Genomic DNA, 6466 nt, shown 5'->3' on the forward strand with positions numbered 1-6466 from the left:
AACTGGGCTTCTAAAGCTTAATACATAGCTTGTGTTGGCTGGTTTCACGCGGCTCACATTCATATTCCACTGCATCTCATTGGACTCAAGTCACTCCATTCTTTAAGCTTCATTGATCCAAATACATTGGTTCTAATTGGTTCATGGTTCTATTTTGAACATGTATTTTAATCAAAGAGGTTCATTTCGTCATCCTTTGTATCAGTTGATTTCTGGTCAACTATTGACCTTTTGGTCAACCAGTTGACCAAAGTCAACTTATCATACTTAACCATGACATCTGGCATAAACATCAACGATCATTTCATCATTGTTTCAAATTGATCTTGACATTTTATTTCCATCATTAGAATTTAAATTTGGTTTGATTTCAACGATAACCCATTTAGCATGTTCAAGTTCTTAAGCCGATTCACTTTTTCTTCTTTGTTAAGCCCATTTGTCCATTTTTCTTTTTTCACAATCCATTAACCATTTAAAACAAATTCCATATCCAATTTTTCAAAACCAATCATCCATTCAAGTCCATTTACATTTTACATAACCCAATCAAGCCCATATGCAAATTCTATTACCTCGCTTTTTTTAATCCATTTATAATATATTTCCCAAGCCCATTGTTAGAACTAATTGTCAAAATCCATTCACAATACATTAATCCAAAACTTCGTTTCAATCATGCACAAGTGTATCCAAATCTAAGCGTTTCAATTGACAGTTCAAATTACAATCACCTTGCCAAAACAATCACATCCCAATTCCATATATAAATTATGTTCCCACCATGCATCCAACCATTACATAAATGATGCAAACATTAAACTAGTAGTGATTTACATAAGCCAAGGAGTTACTATACATCCTGATGAAATGAAATGAAGAGGGCATAAGCTACAAGTGCTAAATCAGTGCCAGGATCCTTCAGCAAGACCGAGAGAACCGCGAAGCTATCATCCAAACGGTAGCTACCAAGAAAACCTGAAGGAATTGAAGCATTCTTGGTTTATCGAGCAGGGAATCGAGTGTAATTAGGAGCAATAATTTCCACTACCTGTCACGAATAAGAGGAAAACAATTATCAACTATGCTGACCTCATAGTCCAAACCAGTCATCAAGAGTTTAACATCTCAGATATGTCTCACCATCATAATTGAGGAAGCATAATCGGACCTTTAAGGAATATCAGTTCAGGACCTGTAGCACCGGAATCCATAACCTGCAAAATGAAGATTAAGCAATAGACGCCGGTAACCGCGGGAACTGCAAACGACCAGCCAGCTGCAGCCAAAACAATAGCAGCAAAGCGGCACCTGCATAATCCAAGCCAAAAGCCAGCAAGATTCCATGGTCAACCAATCGAAACTGCCCTGCGTAAATAACTTTGAAATGTTAGTCCAAACAAAACTTCATCCCCAATGCCCATAACAAAAAACCAGCACAAAACTCTCTTCAAGAACCTGCCTCAAGAACCTAACAGAATCGACATACATAACAACTTCTAACTGATAAAAGGGGGCGCTTTTTCAAAAAAGAAGAGGATTCTGCTGTAACACACCTTCACTTCCCTCTAATACACCTTCACTTCAAAACCTCCATTTTTTTTCTCCAATAAATTACCCTGCAAGTTTGATAACAGAAATAATCACTTCCTAACTGATAACAAACAATTTGAACAAAATTTGAACCTAACCGATTTCATAACGGTTTCTCTAACAACTTCTGCAATAATCCCTTTCAATTTCTCAATCCACACTCTCCGCACCCGCTCAAAACCCTAATAGCAACGTCAAAACCTTAGAAACCATTGAAACCGTTAAGCAGCCTAATGAAACTGTTCAGGAAGAACCGCCGAGTAAGATCCGTAACACTTCATCTTCTCCTAAGGACTTGATCTCTAAATTGAAGGAACGAGTTCCGCAGCTGAAGAAGAAACCGTCGAGTTTCGCTCCAAGTGAAGTTGCTTGCTGGAAGAAAGATAAACCTGTGCCGTTTTTGTTACTCTCTTTGGCGTTTGACATGATTGACGCTGAGAGTGGGAGGATTGTGATGACTGACATTGTGTACAATCTGCTGAGGACTGTTATACACGTCGCACCTGAGGATCTTGTTTCAGTTGTTTATTTATCTGCAAACAGAATTGCTCCAGCTCATGCAGGGTTAGAATTGGGAATTGGCGATGCTTCTATTATTAAGGCGCTTGCTGAGGCGTATGGAAGGACCGAAAAGCAGATTGAGAATCAGTACAAGGAAAAGGTGACTTGGGCTTAGTTACGAAAGCTAGCAGATCGTCACAGTCTATGATGCGGAAGCCCGTACCTTTGACTATAAAAAGGTGTTCAGCACATTTCATCTTATTGCAAAGGAATCTGGAAAAGACAGAATCATATAAAGTCACTTCCTGTAGCTGCAATTGACTGTGAACCTCTATACATAATCCGTTTGCTACAGTCGAAATTGCGAATTGGATACGCCGAGCAAACTCCATTAGCTGCATTAGGCCATGTTGCAGTGTACACTGAAAAAAACTTCCAACCAACCAACCTTCAATCCAAAGAGAATCGAACTTGCAATCAACAAAATCTTCAAATACAAAATCCAAATTCAATCTTCAAGAATCCCAACAAACTCACTCCTCCAAATCACAACAAATTTCATTTCGCTTCCTCTTCCAATTCCAAAACCAGAACCCTCACTTCAGAACCCATTGAACCCTCCTCTAATCCTCTCTACACCCTGTAACTGTGAACAACCTCATCACATAACCGAAATAACAGAACCCCACAACTGTCACAAACTTCTAAATTATTCACGACAATTCCAAACTGAAACAGAAAAAAAAATCAGGTAGCTCAAACCCCTAACAAACTGTAACAGAAATTCACAGCAATACTGCTACTAACAATTAATATAATTGATGTAACTAAGTAGCTTACAAGAAAGGACATTTAGAAACAGGGCAGAAAATAATTTGTATAATGGTTGTTAACACTAATTACTAGCATTGCACAAATTTAACAAGTTCACCTGCTGACCGCATACTGGAATTTACGTCAACCTCACATCAATTAACACAAGTTCATAGAAAATTAACTAAGACTAATAGTATTTCACTGACATGGTTATCCCCTTTAGGGTTAAGCAACCAAAACCGAAGCAATGTAGTGTAAAAATTAGGACACACTAATGCCATTTCTAATCAAGAAAACTGATGCCGTTACCTTAACAGAACTTAGCTGCATTGACCCGTGTTAACATTCGGTAATTACTGCGTCCATTAACTAGTCAATAATGGAATTTCTCTTTTTTTTACTAACATCTTAATATAACTAACTTGATGACACAAAACCACCCTTCATTCTAACAACAAATCTCGAACAACTTCTAACAGAATCACTAATTGCCATAACAGAATTCAACAACCTAACCAATCCCTAACTGAAATTCATAACAGAAAAGAGTAGAAGTAGTAGAGAAGGAATTCTTCCAATTCATCAGCGGTAAGGACTTTTCTGCATAAGCGCGTTTGGCGTGTAAGTGCTTATGTGTGGCTTCAGAATGATGATGAGTTCTTGTGTTGGTTTGAGGCTTAGATCCAGTCTGGGCCTAAGGCCCAAACGGATTGTTGTTCTGTTCACACGAATCCATGACTACACCCCCTGGCTATGGGCCGGCACCCTATTTCGCCCACAAAGCCCATTCTCAGTTTCTTTGGGCCTTGTTTTTCCTTTTAGTTATTACTTGATTAAGTTTAGTAAATGTAGGTTAATTAGCTTAATTTTAGAATTTTAGAGTTAATTAGTCAATAGAATTCTTAGATAATTAGAATTGATCAAGTTAATTTGGGTTAACTAGTTTAATTAGAAGTATTAATGATCAATTAGATTTAGATTAAAATTCTACACAATTAGACTTTTGTTAGAATTTTAAGATTTAATAAGGGAAATTAGAAATAAAATAGGAATTTTAGTTTGATTAGGATTTTAGAATTTGATTAATTCTCTTATAGCATTTCATTAGAAATATTTTAAAATGTTAGAAACTAGAATGGTTTAGAATTTACTTGATTTTTCATTAGAATCTATAATTAAAATTTTAATTCAATTCGATAATTGTCAATTGATTGTTTTTCCCCTAGGTAGAAATAATCAATATTTGCATGTTCCCTTAGTCTTAGGGCTAAGAAAATGATTCCAAACAAACATTAACCATTTAGGTAGTTGTATTCACTTTCAACTAATTTTTTCCCACCGATTAAGTTGATCAAAGTACGTTTTGATTAACTAAATCCTTTGACTGTGCTCAATTCCCCAAGCTTAGTCAAGTGACCAAAAGACCCTGATCACTTGATAAAGCAAGTCATTGTGATCAAGATGTTGGATACTGGATCTCCAAGTTCAATCAAGATTCAAAGATCAAGATCGAGAGTTTAAGCCATTCAAATCAGTACGAGACAGGACTACTGTTCAAGCACTACAAAGGTCAAAATCAACACTTGTTAACCATGAGCCAAGTTGTTTGCCATGAGTCTTAAGCAATAGAGAAGGAATGGGATTGGAGAATTCCTACCCCCATTCTGAATATCTTTGGGTGCGGGACGAATGACCCGTTTGCTCATTGTATTCACCTCTATTCATAGGCTTTAGCACAACTTGATTCAAGTTGATTAACAAGCCTCTTCATCATTCAAAGACAATCCTTCATCATGGGAAACTGCAAGGAAATTCAACTTCAACACTCATCAATTATGATGCAAATTTCACGTCATGAGCCTTAAGTAGTAGAGAAGGAATGGGACTAGAGAATTACTACCCCCATTCTGAATATCTTTGGGTATGGGACGAATGACCCAATGCTCATCGTATTCGCCTATATTCATAGACTTTAGTGAAATTTAAATCGAATAATTGATAAGTCTTTCTACACAGATTCAAGCACAGATTGAAGATCAGACTGAAGAGCAGACTTCCACCGTTCAGGGTTCACTTTCTATCCTTTTGTTCTCCTAGTAAAACTAAAACCATTTTGTAAATAAACTCAAAAACAATTAACCCTACGATTAGGATTGTACGATACGAGCCTTAAGCAATAGAGAAAGAATGGGACTGGAGAATTCCTACCCCCATTCTAAATATCTTTGGGTGCGGGATGAATGACCTAGTTGCTCACTGTATTCACCTCCATTCATATACTTTAGTATGATTCAAATCATAACTCTCATTTCAGAACAAAATCAAACTCACCTCATCAAACTCAGTTTTGCCTTGGGCTTCATTTTCAGTTTAAAACCTTTTCAGAAAGGGCTTGTTACTTCGTTCTACCGTGAACGACGCTTAAGCCTCCGTAAGTGAGCAAGCAATGTTTAACTGCTAGAGTGCGATCCAAATTCATCCATTCTACCGTAAACAGACAAACGCTTAAAGCTCCCATGCTCGAGAATACAAGCCAATCGCCAGTAGAACGCGAACGTTGATACTGTCCACTAAAAATAACTAACCCATCTGTCCTAGTTCCACGAACTACGGAGCTCTAATTTCCTCATTGCAGGAATGAGGATACATAGGCACGGGGGCCCAAATCCTTAGCGAGCACAATTATTTATAACTTTCATTTTCTCTCAATCATCTATATCTCACCTTTTTCACAATTATCTATAAACCCCCGTTCCTTTTTCGCGAGTAATCTTCAGATAATAACATCTATTCTTGCAAAGAATATTCAAAACGATTCCCATGGAGTACCATGGATGTTTGGGGTGCTAATACCTTCCCCTTGCATAACCGACTTCCTTACCCATTTCTCTTCCCCCGGGTTTTATCGAGTTTTCCCTTTCCTTCGGGAATAAATAAAGTTCGATGGAGACTCTGTTGTATCTTTGAGCATACGATGCGCTCGGATATAATTCACGTAGCTTCAATGGTAACATGGGAACACATAAAGGCAAACTGACTTTGAACCCAAGTGTAAAGGTGGTAGGACTAAGATGTGGAGGGACATAAGCCTACCCAATGTATTGTCATAACCACAAAATAAGGAATTAGGTATTTGGCATCAAGGAAAACATCTATTAGTTCTCAAGATGGACAAATATCCTAAAATGGTAGGTATGGGACCCACAAGAAAGTGTTGTTTAGTACAAGGAATAATATATCACTATAGGGAACAAACAATTTGAAACCAAAGAAGAATGGTATCTTGGATCCATGAAGGAATAAACTCTGAACCAAAGAGTAAAAGAGATACAGACTAAGATGTGGAGGAAACTAGGCATACCCACTATATTATCATAACCAAAAACAAGGAGAATTAAGTGTTTGGCATCAAGGCAAACATCTCTTGACTCAAAGGAATCATTGATTATGGAATCCAAGGAAAAATGTATTTGATCTCAAAAAGATGGTATTGATTGATGAATGAAGAATGAGGTAGAAATAAATAAGGTAGCTCACAGAGAATCTGAATCCTCAT

General features: G+C 37.3%; 1 long non-coding RNA gene across 2 annotated transcripts; it reads right to left on the reverse strand.

Moving 5' to 3' along the window:
- Positions 1 to 630: 630 nt before the first annotated feature.
- On the reverse strand, positions 631 to 2246 carry LOC127085249 (uncharacterized). Of its 2 annotated transcripts, none has more exons than XR_007789047.1 (3): positions 1557 to 2246; positions 1144 to 1363; positions 631 to 1051 (listed from the first exon to the last, which is right to left on the reverse strand). It is a non-coding gene; the product is annotated as an uncharacterized LOC127085249 (long non-coding RNA). The 2 variants fall into 2 exon arrangements; XR_007789046.1 differs by having other exon boundaries at positions 1144 to 1368.
- Positions 2247 to 6466: the final 4220 nt, after the last annotated feature.

The sequence above is a fragment of the Lathyrus oleraceus genome, chromosome 5 (genome assembly GCF_024323335.1).
Source record: "Lathyrus oleraceus cultivar Zhongwan6 chromosome 5, CAAS_Psat_ZW6_1.0, whole genome shotgun sequence".
NCBI classification, from domain to species: Eukaryota; Viridiplantae; Streptophyta; class Magnoliopsida; order Fabales; family Fabaceae; genus Lathyrus; species Lathyrus oleraceus.